The sequence below is a fragment of the Hyla sarda genome, unplaced genomic scaffold (genome assembly GCF_029499605.1).
Source record: "Hyla sarda isolate aHylSar1 unplaced genomic scaffold, aHylSar1.hap1 scaffold_220, whole genome shotgun sequence".
Lineage (NCBI taxonomy): Eukaryota > Metazoa > Chordata > Amphibia > Anura > Hylidae > Hyla > Hyla sarda.
In genome coordinates this window covers 33253-47580 of record NW_026608873.1, presented here as the reverse complement: position 1 = coordinate 47580, position 14328 = coordinate 33253, and the positions used below count along the sequence as shown (strand labels likewise).

General features: G+C 45.2%; 6 non-coding genes across 6 annotated transcripts; all 6 read right to left on the bottom strand.

Annotated features, from left to right (window-relative positions):
• Positions 1-1855: 1855 nt before the first annotated feature.
• LOC130320429 (U2 spliceosomal RNA) lies at positions 1856-2046 on the bottom strand. Its single transcript, XR_008866324.1, has one exon. It is a non-coding gene; the product is annotated as a U2 spliceosomal RNA (small nuclear RNA).
• Positions 2047-4140: 2094 nt separating this feature from the next.
• On the bottom strand, positions 4141-4331 carry LOC130320417 (U2 spliceosomal RNA). Its single transcript, XR_008866313.1, has one exon. It is a non-coding gene; the product is annotated as a U2 spliceosomal RNA (small nuclear RNA).
• Positions 4332-6421: 2090 nt separating this feature from the next.
• On the bottom strand, positions 6422-6612 carry LOC130320404 (U2 spliceosomal RNA). The gene has a single exon (XR_008866302.1). It is a non-coding gene; the product is annotated as a U2 spliceosomal RNA (small nuclear RNA).
• A 2102-nt stretch (positions 6613-8714) lies between these two features.
• LOC130320392 (U2 spliceosomal RNA) lies at positions 8715-8905 on the bottom strand. Its single transcript, XR_008866291.1, has one exon. It is a non-coding gene; the product is annotated as a U2 spliceosomal RNA (small nuclear RNA).
• A 2088-nt stretch (positions 8906-10993) lies between these two features.
• On the bottom strand, positions 10994-11184 carry LOC130320476 (U2 spliceosomal RNA). Its single transcript, XR_008866366.1, has one exon. It is a non-coding gene; the product is annotated as a U2 spliceosomal RNA (small nuclear RNA).
• A 2095-nt stretch (positions 11185-13279) lies between these two features.
• LOC130320475 (U2 spliceosomal RNA) lies at positions 13280-13471 on the bottom strand. Its single transcript, XR_008866365.1, has one exon. It is a non-coding gene; the product is annotated as a U2 spliceosomal RNA (small nuclear RNA).
• Between the last annotated feature and the right edge of the window lie 857 nt (positions 13472-14328).

Sequence of the window (14328 nt, the reverse complement as noted above, 5' to 3'; positions counted from 1 at the left end):
CTCCTCCTACTTGCATGTGACACTGGGCTTAAGATCTGCATAGGAAACACACACACAAGCACACACCTACCTTTGTTGCCTGTAGATGCCTCCTTGGCTGTCCCCAAACGGTATCAAACCAACACCCACGGGAAGCTGTAAGCATAGAGGACATGCCTGCACCCCATTGGACTTACCTGTGTGGGTTAAATCCGGGTTATTTGACAACCTATGGCGGTGATGGTTCTGCTCAGGCAGAGCAGTGCTGATGCTCCTCATAAAGCTGTCGCTGCTGTGAAGGTTCTAGGTGACATCACAAATCCCTATGGTTACATACACAACAAAGCTGGGTTGTTGTTGTTTACACTCTGCAAGGCCTGTGGAAGTGAGTGACATCATAGCACTGTAGTTCTGAGGGTTCTAGATGGATGCAACAATCTCCTGTTGCTTCTATGAAGGCCATAATAGACGACATCACCAAACAGCTCCATAGTCACATACACAGCAAAGGAGAGATGTTGTTTACACCTAGTGATGTCAGTGGTATTGAGTGACATCACAGCACAGTGCTAAGGCTCCTGGGCCTGGACACAGCAGCGGCTGCAATATCTCAACGGAGAATACGTTTATATATATATGTGTGTGTGTGCGCGTATATATATATATATATATATATATATATATATATATATATATATTTCTCCGCCGAAATCACTTTTAAACCCATTTCCACCTTTTTTTCCCTTCTCTTCCTCTTACTTTTTTTTCACGTTTTTTTACGTTTTTCTCCTTTTCGCCTCTTTTCTGGGCGTATTATTCTTCTTTTTCTTCTTTTTTTTCGTCTAATGCATACCCCATCAGTGCAGCAATGCTTATTCAATACCGCCAGCAGATGGAGACACTGGGGGATAATTTTCTAAGGATTTATACTGATTTTTCCTGTCTGAATTTGTCGCACAGAAAGTTGCAGGCCAAATATGTGTGACATTTCTGCGACTTTAGCTTCTAGAGCATTTTTACAACATTATACATAGGTGCTGAATACATAAAAAGCGACTGTTCAGCGACAGACAAGTCGCATCGGCTGAAAGTAGGCCAGAATGTCAGTCCATGTTGGAGCAGGTTTAGATACAGTCTAAAGTATAGATCTCAAAGTCTGTGCACAGAATTTAGCAAGGGCCTCGCACCTTCTGATGCATCAGGTAGGTGCACAATAGCATAGCCTAACCCTCTGTACTTTGGTCTATATTGATGCGGGACATAGACAGCCAGCTGATGACCAATCCATTAGTGCAATGGATGGCTGGAAGCATTTGTCTTTGCCTTTGCAATACCACAGAAGCAATGCATGGTCAATGTACAGCAATGACACACCTGTGTGAACAGCCAGGAGACCCCCCCCCCCCCCCCATGTTATGTTACATAGTTACATAGTTAGTACGGTCGAAAAAAGACATATGTCCATCAAGTTCAACCAGGGAATTAAGGGGTAGGGGTGTGGCGCGATATTGGGGAAGGGATGAGATTTTATATTTCTTCATAAGCATTAATCTTATTTTGTCAATTAGGAACATTCAGCACCCACCCGCTATCAAGGCAGCTGCCTATCATGTCATGCCCTACCTGCACAGGTGTGCTGGCTACTCAAATGATCCAATTAAGGAGGCCATTTAGTCAGCAGCAGCAGAAGTCCTGTGCCTGGACGCTCCAACAGGGGCCAGACACAAGCAGAAGCAGAAGCAGCAGAAGCAGCAGCAGCAGCAGCACCACCTTTTGTTTTTTGGCTGCAGCAGCAAGGCCCACAGGGCTGGCTAGCTGGCTAGCCAGCAAGCAGGTAGCAATGAAAGTAGGAATCTTTCTTTTTAACCCTGTAAGGGGGTGGTGCACTGTACCCGAAGATACTGCCATATCGGGTCAATGCATAGGGCGACGGAAGCAAGCTTCGAAATCGGCCCCCGTTCTCAAAAATCCATTTAATATATGGTCCCCAGATAGGGGACGTATCAGATATTAAACTGATAAGAACAGATACTACACTTGATCTTAGCCAAAAGGCCGAGAAGCGATAACCGTGAAAGGGGCGGGCCCAACAAGGTCCCCTTCATGGGCACTATCACTGCTTGCTGTCAGGGAGGCTGCCAGACAATTTTCCATGCACACTCTGGGCTGGGGGGCAGTCAACCACCAGTACACACAGCAGAACCTAAACCCATACCATTATTGCTAAGCAGCAAGACAGGGGCCCATTGCACTCCCACGGGGCCTTTTTAAATGCAATCCATAACCCGGATTTGCCAGGAACCCTTCTTACTCCTCCTACTTGCATGTGACACTGGGCTTAGGATCTGCATAGGAAACACACACACAAGCACACACCTACCTTTGTTGCCTGTAGATGCCTCCTTGGCTGTCCCCAAACGGTATCAAACCAACACCCACGGGAAGCTGTAAGCATAGAGGACATGCCTGCACCCCATTGGACTTACCTGTGTGGGTTAAATCCGGGTTATTTGACAACCTATGGCGGTGATGGTTCTGCTCAGGCAGAGCAGTGCTGATGCTCCTCATAAAGCTGTCGCTGCTGTGAAGGTTCTAGGTGACATCACAAATCCCTATGGTTACATACACAACAAAGCTGGGTTGTTGTTGTTTACACTCTGCAAGGCCTGTGGAAGTGAGTGACATCATAGCACTGTAGTTCTGAGGGTTCTAGATGGATGCAACAATCTCCTGTTGCTTCTATGAAGGCCATAATAGACGACATCACCAAACAGCTCCATAGTCACATACACAGCAAAGGAGAGATGTTGTTTACACCTAGTGATGTCAGTGGTATTGAGTGACATCACAGCACAGTGCTAAGGCTCCTGGGCCTGGACACAGCAGCGGCTGCAATATCTCAACGGAGAATACGTTTATATATATGTGTGTGTGTGCGCGTATATATATATATATATATATATATATATATATATATATATATATTTCTCCGCCGAAATCACTTTTAAACCCATTTCCACCTTTTTTTCCCTTCTCTTCCTCTTACTTTTTTTTCACGTTTTTTTACGTTTTTCTCCTTTTCGCCTCTTTTCTGGGCGTATTATTCTTCTTTTTCTTCTTTTTTTTCGTCTAATGCATACCCCATCAGTGCAGCAATGCTTATTCAATACCGCCAGCAGATGGAGACACTGGGGGATAATTTTCTAAGGATTTATACTGATTTTTCCTGTCTGAATTTGTCGCACAGAAAGTTGCAGGCCAAATATGTGTGACATTTCTGCGACTTTAGCTTCTAGAGCATTTTTACAACATTATACATAGGTGCTGAATACATAAAAAGCGACTGTTCAGCGACAGACAAGTCGCATCGGCTGAAAGTAGGCCAGAATGTCAGTCCATGTTGGAGCAGGTTTAGATACAGTCTAAAGTATAGATCTCAAAGTCTGTGCACAGAATTTAGCAAGGGCCTCGCACCTTCTGATGCATCAGGTAGGTGCACAATAGCATAGCCTAACCCTCTGTACTTTGGTCTATATTGATGCGGGACATAGACAGCCAGCTGATGACCAATCCATTAGTGCAATGGATGGCTGGAAGCATTTGTCTTTGCCTTTGCAATACCACAGAAGCAATGCATGGTCAATGTACAGCAATGACACACCTGTGTGAACAGCCAGGAGACCCCCCCCCCCCCCCCCATGTTATGTTACATAGTTACATAGTTAGTACGGTCGAAAAAAGACATATGTCCATCAAGTTCAACCAGGGAATTAAGGGGTAGGGGTGTGGCGCGATATTGGGGAAGGGATGAGATTTTATATTTCTTCATAAGCATTAATCTTATTTTGTCAATTAGGAACATTCAGCACCCACCCGCTATCAAGGCAGCTGCCTATCATGTCATGCCCTACCTGCACAGGTGTGCTGGCTACTCAAATGATCCAATTAAGGAGGCCATTTAGTCAGCAGCAGCAGAAGTCCTGTGCCTGGACGCTCCAACAGGGGCCAGACACAAGCAGAAGCAGAAGCAGCAGAAGCAGCAGCAGCAGCACCACCTTTTGTTTTTTGGCTGCAGCAGCAAGGCCCACAGGGCTGGCTAGCTGGCTAGCCAGCAAGCAGGTAGCAATGAAAGTAGGAATCTTTCTTTTTAACCCTGTAAGGGGGTGGTGCACTGTACCCGAAGATACTGCCATATCGGGTCAATGCATAGGGCGACGGAAGCAAGCTTCGAAATCGGCCCCCGTTCTCAAAAATCCATTTAATATATGGTCCCCAGATAGGGGACGTATCAGATATTAAACTGATAAGAACAGATACTACACTTGATCTTAGCCAAAAGGCCGAGAAGCGATAACCGTGAAAGGGGCGGGCCCAACAAGGTCCCCTTCATGGGCACTATCACTGCTTGCTGTCAGGGAGGCTGCCAGACAATTTTCCATGCACACTCTGGGCTGGGGGGCAGTCAACCACCAGTACACACAGCAGAACCTAAACCCATACCATTATTGCTAAGCAGCAAGACAGGGGCCCATTGCACTCCCACGGGGCCTTTTTAAATGCAATCCATAACCCGGATTTGCCAGGAACCCTTCTTACTCCTCCTACTTGCATGTGACACTGGGCTTAGGATCTGCATAGGAAACACACACACAAGCACACACCTACCTTTGTTGCCTGCAGATGCCTCCTTGGCTGTCCCCAAACGGTATCAAACCAACACCCACGGGAAGCTGTAAGCATAGAGGACATGCCTGCACCCCATTGGACTTACCTGTGTGGGTTAAATCCGGGTTATTTGACAACCTATGGCGGTGATGGTTCTGCTCAGGCAGAGCAGTGCTGATGCTCCTCATAAAGCTGTCGCTGCTGTGAAGGTTCTAGGTGACATCACAAATCCCTATGGTTACATACACAACAAAGCTGGGTTGTTGTTGTTTACACTCTGCAAGGCCTGTGGAAGTGAGTGACATCATAGCACTGTAGTTCTGAGGGTTCTAGATGGATGCAACAATCTCCTGTTGCTTCTATGAAGGCCATAATAGACGACATCACCAAACAGCTCCATAGTCACATACACAGCAAAGGAGAGATGTTGTTTACACCTAGTGATGTCAGTGGTATTGAGTGACATCACAGCACAGTGCTAAGGCTCCTGGGCCTGGACACAGCAGCGGCTGCAATATCTCAACGGAGAATACGTTTATATATATGTGTGTGTGTGCGCGTATATATATATATATATATATATATATATATATATATATATTTCTCCGCCGAAATCACTTTTAAACCCATTTCCACCTTTTTTTCCCTTCTCTTCCTCTTACTTTTTTTTCACGTTTTTTTACGTTTTTCTCCTTTTCGCCTCTTTTCTGGGCGTATTATTCTTCTTTTTCTTCTTTTTTTTCGTCTAATGCATACCCCATCAGTGCAGCAATGCTTATTCAATACCGCCAGCAGATGGAGACACTGGGGGATAATTTTCTAAGGATTTATACTGATTTTTCCTGTCTGAATTTGTCGCACAGAAAGTTGCAGGCCAAATATGTGTGACATTTCTGCGACTTTAGCTTCTAGAGCATTTTTACAACATTATACATAGGTGCTGAATACATAAAAAGCGACTGTTCAGCGACAGACAAGTCGCATCGGCTGAAAGTAGGCCAGAATGTCAGTCCATGTTGGAGCAGGTTTAGATACAGTCTAAAGTATAGATCTCAAAGTCTGTGCACAGAATTTAGCAAGGGCCTCGCACCTTCTGATGCATCAGGTAGGTACACAATAGCATAGCCTAACCCTCTGTACTTTGGTCTATATTGATGCGGGACATAGACAGCCAGCTGATGACCAATCCATTAGTGCAATGGATGGCTGGAAGCATTTGTCTTTGCCTTTGCAATACCACAGAAGCAATGCATGGTCAATGTACAGCAATGACACACCTGTGTGAACAGCCAGGAGACCCCCCCCCCCCCCATGTTATGTTACATAGTTACATAGTTAGTACGGTCGAAAAAAGACATATGTCCATCAAGTTCAACCAGGGAATTAAGGGGTAGGGGTGTGGCGCGATATTGGGGAAGGGATGAGATTTTATATTTCTTCATAAGCATTAATCTTATTTTGTCAATTAGGAACATTCAGCACCCACCCGCTATCAAGGCAGCTGCCTATCATGTCATGCCCTACCTGCACAGGTGTGCTGGCTACTCAAATGATCCAATTAAGGAGGCCATTTAGTCAGCAGCAGCAGAAGTCCTGTGCCTGGACGCTCCAACAGGGGCCAGACACAAGCAGAAGCAGAAGCAGCAGAAGCAGCAGCAGCAGCAGCACCACCTTTTGTTTTTTGGCTGCAGCAGCAAGGCCCACAGGGCTGGCTAGCTGGCTAGCCAGCAAGCAGGTAGCAATGAAAGTAGGAATCTTTCTTTTTAACCCTGTAAGGGGGTGGTGCACTGTACCCGAAGATACTGCCATATCGGGTCAATGCATAGGGCGACGGAAGCAAGCTTCGAAATCGGCCCCCGTTCTCAAAAATCCATTTAATATATGGTCCCCAGATAGGGGACGTATCAGATATTAAACTGATAAGAACAGATACTACACTTGATCTTAGCCAAAAGGCCGAGAAGCGATAACCGTGAAAGGGGCGGGCCCAACAAGGTCCCCTTCATGGGCACTATCACTGCTTGCTGTCAGGGAGGCTGCCAGACAATTTTCCATGCACACTCTGGGCTGGGGGGCAGTCAACCACCAGTACACACAGCAGAACCTAAACCCATACCATTATTGCTAAGCAGCAAGACAGGGGCCCATTGCACTCCCACGGGGCCTTTTTAAATGCAATCCATAACCCGGATTTGCCAGGAACCCTTCTTACTCCTCCTACTTGCATGTGACACTGGGCTTAGGATCTGCATAGGAAACACACACACAAGCACACACCTACCTTTGTTGCCTGTAGATGCCTCCTTGGCTGTCCCCAAACGGTATCAAACCAACACCCACGGGAAGCTGTAAGCATAGAGGACATGCCTGCACCCCATTGGACTTACCTGTGTGGGTTAAATCCGGGTTATTTGACAACCTATGGCGGTGATGGTTCTGCTCAGGCAGAGCAGTGCTGATGCTCCTCATAAAGCTGTCGCTGCTGTGAAGGTTCTAGGTGACATCACAAATCCCTATGGTTACATACACAACAAAGCTGGGTTGTTGTTGTTTACACTCTGCAAGGCCTGTGGAAGTGAGTGACATCATAGCACTGTAGTTCTGAGGGTTCTAGATGGATGCAACAATCTCCTGTTGCTTCTATGAAGGCCATAATAGACGACATCACCAAACAGCTCCATAGTCACATACACAGCAAAGGAGAGATGTTGTTTACACCTAGTGATGTCAGTGGTATTGAGTGACATCACAGCACAGTGCTAAGGCTCCTGGGCCTGGACACAGCAGCGGCTGCAATATCTCAACGGAGAATACGTTTATATATATATGTGTGTGTGTGCGCGTATATATATATATATATATATATATATATATATATATATATATATATTTCTCCGCCGAAATCACTTTTAAACCCATTTCCACCTTTTTTTCCCTTCTCTTCCTCTTACTTTTTTTTCACGTTTTTTTACGTTTTTCTCCTTTTCGCCTCTTTTCTGGGCGTATTATTCTTCTTTTTCTTCTTTTTTTTCGTCTAATGCATACCCCATCAGTGCAGCAATGCTTATTCAATACCGCCAGCAGATGGAGACACTGGGGGATAATTTTCTAAGGATTTATACTGATTTTTCCTGTCTGAATTTGTCGCACAGAAAGTTGCAGGCCAAATATGTGTGACATTTCTGCGACTTTAGCTTCTAGAGCATTTTTACAACATTATACATAGGTGCTGAATACATAAAAAGCGACTGTTCAGCGACAGACAAGTCGCATCGGCTGAAAGTAGGCCAGAATGTCAGTCCATGTTGGAGCAGGTTTAGATACAGTCTAAAGTATAGATCTCAAAGTCTGTGCACAGAATTTAGCAAGGGCCTCGCACCTTCTGATGCATCAGGTAGGTGCACAATAGCATAGCCTAACCCTCTGTACTTTGGTCTATATTGATGCGGGACATAGACAGCCAGCTGATGACCAATCCATTAGTGCAATGGATGGCTGGAAGCATTTGTCTTTGCCTTTGCAATACCACAGAAGCAATGCATGGTCAATGTACAGCAATGACACACCTGTGTGAACAGCCAGGAGACCCCCCCCCCCCCCCCCCATGTTATGTTACATAGTTACATAGTTAGTACGGTCGAAAAAAGACATATGTCCATCAAGTTCAACCAGGGAATTAAGGGGTAGGGGTGTGGCGCGATATTGGGGAAGGGATGAGATTTTATATTTCTTCATAAGCATTAATCTTATTTTGTCAATTAGGAACATTCAGCACCCACCCGCTATCAAGGCAGCTGCCTATCATGTCATGCCCTACCTGCACAGGTGTGCTGGCTACTCAAATGATCCAATTAAGGAGGCCATTTAGTCAGCAGCAGCAGAAGTCCTGTGCCTGGACGCTCCAACAGGGGCCAGACACAAGCAGAAGCAGAAGCAGCAGAAGCAGCAGCAGCAGCAGCACCACCTTTTGTTTTTTGGCTGCAGCAGCAAGGCCCACAGGGCTGGCTAGCTGGCTAGCCAGCAAGCAGGTAGCAATGAAAGTAGGAATCTTTCTTTTTAACCCTGTAAGGGGGTGGTGCACTGTACCCGAAGATACTGCCATATCGGGTCAATGCATAGGGCGACGGAAGCAAGCTTCGAAATCGGCCCCCGTTCTCAAAAATCCATTTAATATATGGTCCCCAGATAGGGGACGTATCAGATATTAAACTGATAAGAACAGATACTACACTTGATCTTAGCCAAAAGGCCGAGAAGCGATAACCGTGAAAGGGGCGGGCCCAACAAGGTCCCCTTCATGGGCACTATCACTGCTTGCTGTCAGGGAGGCTGCCAGACAATTTTCCATGCACACTCTGGGCTGGGGGGCAGTCAACCACCAGTACACACAGCAGAACCTAAACCCATACCATTATTGCTAAGCAGCAAGACAGGGGCCCATTGCACTCCCACGGGGCCTTTTTAAATGCAATCCATAACCCGGATTTGCCAGGAACCCTTCTTACTCCTCCTACTTGCATGTGACACTGGGCTTAGGATCTGCATAGGAAACACACACACAAGCACACACCTACCTTTGTTGCCTGTAGATGCCTCCTTGGCTGTCCCCAAACGGTATCAAACCAACACCCACGGGAAGCTGTAAGCATAGAGGACATGCCTGCACCCCATTGGACTTACCTGTGTGGGTTAAATCCGGGTTATTTGACAACCTATGGCGGTGATGGTTCTGCTCAGGCAGAGCAGTGCTGATGCTCCTCATAAAGCTGTCGCTGCTGTGAAGGTTCTAGGTGACATCACAAATCCCTATGGTTACATACACAACAAAGCTGGGTTGTTGTTGTTTACACTCTGCAAGGCCTGTGGAAGTGAGTGACATCATAGCACTGTAGTTCTGAGGGTTCTAGATGGATGCAACAATCTCCTGTTGCTTCTATGAAGGCCATAATAGACGACATCACCAAACAGCTCCATAGTCACATACACAGCAAAGGAGAGATGTTGTTTACACCTAGTGATGTCAGTGGTATTGAGTGACATCACAGCACAGTGCTAAGGCTCCTGGGCCTGGACACAGCAGCGGCTGCAATATCTCAACGGAGAATACGTTTATATATATGTGTGTGTGTGCGCGTATATATATATATATATATATATATATATATATATATATATATCTCCGCCGAAATCACTTTTAAACCCATTTCCACCTTTTTTTCCCTTCTCTTCCTCTTACTTTTTTTTCACGTTTTTTTACGTTTTTCTCCTTTTCGCCTCTTTTCTGGGCGTATTATTCTTCTTTTTCTTCTTTTTTTTCGTCTAATGCATACCCCATCAGTGCAGCAATGCTTATTCAATACCGCCAGCAGATGGAGACACTGGGGGATAATTTTCTAAGGATTTATACTGATTTTTCCTGTCTGAATTTGTCGCACAGAAAGTTGCAGGCCAAATATGTGTGACATTTCTGCGACTTTAGCTTCTAGAGCATTTTTACAACATTATACATAGGTGCTGAATACATAAAAAGCGACTGTTCAGCGACAGACAAGTCGCATCGGCTGAAAGTAGGCCAGAATGTCAGTCCATGTTGGAGCAGGTTTAGATACAGTCTAAAGTATAGATCTCAAAGTCTGTGCACAGAATTTAGCAAGGGCCTCGCACCTTCTGATGCATCAGGTAGGTGCACAATAGCATAGCCTAACCCTCTGTACTTTGGTCTATATTGATGCGGGACATAGACAGCCAGCTGATGACCAATCCATTAGTGCAATGGATGGCTGGAAGCATTTGTCTTTGCCTTTGCAATACCACAGAAGCAATGCATGGTCAATGTACAGCAATGACACACCTGTGTGAACAGCCAGGAGACCCCCCCCCCCCCCCATGTTATGTTACATAGTTACATAGTTAGTACGGTCGAAAAAAGACATATGTCCATCAAGTTCAACCAGGGAATTAAGGGGTAGGGGTGTGGCGCGATATTGGGGAAGGGATGAGATTTTATATTTCTTCATAAGCATTAATCTTATTTTGTCAATTAGGAACATTCAGCACCCACCCGCTATCAAGGCAGCTGCCTATCATGTCATGCCCTACCTGCACAGGTGTGCTGGCTACTCAAATGATCCAATTAAGGAGGCCATTTAGTCAGCAGCAGCAGAAGTCCTGTGCCTGGACGCTCCAACAGGGGCCAGACACAAGCAGAAGCAGAAGCAGCAGAAGCAGCAGCAGCAGCACCACCTTTTGTTTTTTGGCTGCAGCAGCAAGGCCCACAGGGCTGGCTAGCTGGCTAGCCAGCAAGCAGGTAGCAATGAAAGTAGGAATCTTTCTTTTTAACCCTGTAAGGGGGTGGTGCACTGTACCCGAAAATACTGCCATATCGGGTCAATGCATAGGGCGACGGAAGCAAGCTTCGAAATCGGCCCCCGTTCTCAAAAATCCATTTAATATATGGTCCCCAGATAGGGGACGTATCAGATATTAAACTGATAAGAACAGATACTACACTTGATCTTAGCCAAAAGGCCGAGAAGCGATAACCGTGAAAGGGGCGGGCCCAACAAGGTCCCCTTCATGGGCACTATCACTGCTTGCTGTCAGGGAGGCTGCCAGACAATTTTCCATGCACACTCTGGGCTGGGGGGCAGTCAACCACCAGTACACACAGCAGAACCTAAACCCATACCATTATTGCTAAGCAGCAAGACAGGGGCCCATTGCACTCCCACGGGGCCTTTTTAAATGCAATCCATAACCCGGATTTGCCAGGAACCCTTCTTACTCCTCCTACTTGCATGTGACACTGGGCTTAGGATCTGCATAGGAAACACACACACAAGCACACACCTACCTTTGTTGCCTGCAGATGCCTCCTTGGCTGTCCCCAAACGGTATCAAACCAACACCCACGGGAAGCTGTAAGCATAGAGGACATGCCTGCACCCCATTGGACTTACCTGTGTGGGTTAAATCCGGGTTATTTGACAACCTATGGCGGTGATGGTTCTGCTCAGGCAGAGCAGTGCTGATGCTCCTCATAAAGCTGTCGCTGCTGTGAAGGTTCTAGGTGACATCACAAATCCCTATGGTTACATACACAACAAAGCTGGGTTGTTGTTGTTTACACTCTGCAAGGCCTGTGGAAGTGAGTGACATCATAGCACTGTAGTTCTGAGGGTTCTAGATGGATGCAACAATCTCCTGTTGCTTCTATGAAGGCCATAATAGACGACATCACCAAACAGCTCCATAGTCACATACACAGCAAAGGAGAGATGTTGTTTACACCTAGTGATGTCAGTGGTATTGAGTGACATCACAGCACAGTGCTAAGGCTCCTGGGCCTGGACACAGCAGCGGCTGCAATATCTCAACGGAGAATACGTTTATATATATGTGTGTGTGTGCGCGTATATATATATATATATATATATATATATATATATATATATATATTTCTCCGCCGAAATCACTTTTAAACCCATTTCCACCTTTTTTTCCCTTCTCTTCCTCTTACTTTTTTTTCACGTTTTTTTACGTTTTTCTCCTTTTCGCCTCTTTTCTGGGCGTATTATTCTTCTTTTTCTTCTTTTTTTTCGTCTAATGCATACCCCATCAGTGCAGCAATGCTTATTCAATACCGCCAGCAGATGGAGACACTGGGGGATAATTTTCTAAGGATTTATACTGATTTTTCCTGTCTGAATTTGTCGCACAGAAAGTTGCAGGCCAAATATGTGTGACATTTCTGCGACTTTAGCTTCTAGAGCATTTTTACAACATTATACATAGGTGCTGAATACATAAAAAGCGACTGTTCAGCGACAGACAAGTCGCATCGGCTGAAAGTAGGCCAGAATGTCAGTCCATGTTGGAGCAGGTTTAGATACAGTCTAAAGTATAGATCTCAAAGTCTGTGCACAGAATTTAGCAAGGGCCTCGCACCTTCTGATGCATCAGGTAGGTACACAATAGCATAGCCTAACCCTCTGTACTTTGGTCTATATTGATGCGGGACATAGACAGCCAGCTGATGACCAATCCATTAGTGCAATGGATGGCTGGAAGCATTTGTCTTTGCCTTTGCAATACCACAGAAGCAATGCATGGTCAATGTACAGCAATGACACACCTGTGTGAACAGCCAGGAGACCCCCCCCCCCCCCCCATGTTATGTTACATAGTTACATAGTTAGTACGGTCGAAAAAAGACATATGTCCATCAAGTTCAACCAGGGAATTAAGGGGTAGGGGTGTGGCGCGATATTGGGGAAGGGATGAGATTTTATATTTCTTTTTTTTTATTTTTTAGTTTTATATTTTTAATTTTTAATGTATTATTGTATTTTTTTATTTTTTTTTTAAATTTTTTTTTGTATAATTTTTTTTTATTATTGTAATTTTGTATATATAGAATTTAAAAATTTTAATTTATTATTTTTAATTTGTAATTGGAGGTATTTTTTTAATTTTATTTTAGTTATTTTAAAGGGTGGTATTATAATTTATTTTAATTATTTTAAGTTTATTTTAATAAAATTAAGTTATTGATTTTTTTATTTTAATTATTTTTATAATTTAATTAAAATTTTTTATTTTTGAAAGTAGGATCTTTCTTTTTAACCCTGTAAGGGGGTGGTGCACTGTACCCGAAGATACTGCCATATCGGGTCAATGCATAGGGCGACGGGAAGCAAGCTTCGAAATCGGCCCCCGTTCTCAAAAATCCATTTAATATATGGTCCCCAGATAGGGGACGTATCAGATATTAAACTGATAAGAACAGATACTACACTTGATCTTAGCCAAAAGGCCGAGAAGCGATAACCGTGAAAGGGGCGGGCCCAACAAGGTCCCCTTCATGGGCACTATCACTGCTTGCTGTCAGGGAGGCTGCCAGACAATTTTCCATGCACACTCTGGGCTGGGGGGCAGTCAACCACCAGTACACACAGCAGAACCTAAACCCATACCATTATTGCTAAGCAGCAAGACAGGGGCCCATTGCACTCCCACGGGGCCTTTTTAAATGCAATCCATAACCCGGATTTGCCAGGAACCCTTCTTACTCCTCCTACTTGCATGTGACACTGGGCTTAGGATCTGCATAGGAAACACACACACAAGCACACACCTACCTTTGTTGCCTGCAGATGCCTCCTTGGCTGTCCCCAAACGGTATCAAACCAACACCCACGGGAAGCTGTAAGCATAGAGGACATGCCTGCACCCCATTGGACTTACCTGTGTGGGTTAAATCCGGGTTATTTGACAACCTATGGCGGTGATGGTTCTGCTCAGGCAGAGCAGTGCTGATGCTCCTCTTAAAGCTGTCGCTGCTGTGAAGGTTCTAGGTGACATCACAAATCCCTATGGTTACATACACAACAAAGCTGGGTTGTTGTTGTTTACACTCTGCAAGGCCTGTGGAAGTGAGTGACATCATAGCACTGTAGTTCTGAGGGTTCTAGATGGATGCAACAATCTCCTGTTGCTTCTATGAAGGCCATAATAGACGACATCACCAAACAGCTCCATAGTCACATACACAGCAAAGGAGAGATGTTGTTTACACCTAGTGATGTCAGTGGTATTGAGTGACATCACAGCACAGTGCTAAGGCTCCTGGGCCTGGACACAGCAGCGGCTGCAATATCTCAACGGAGAATACGTTTATATATA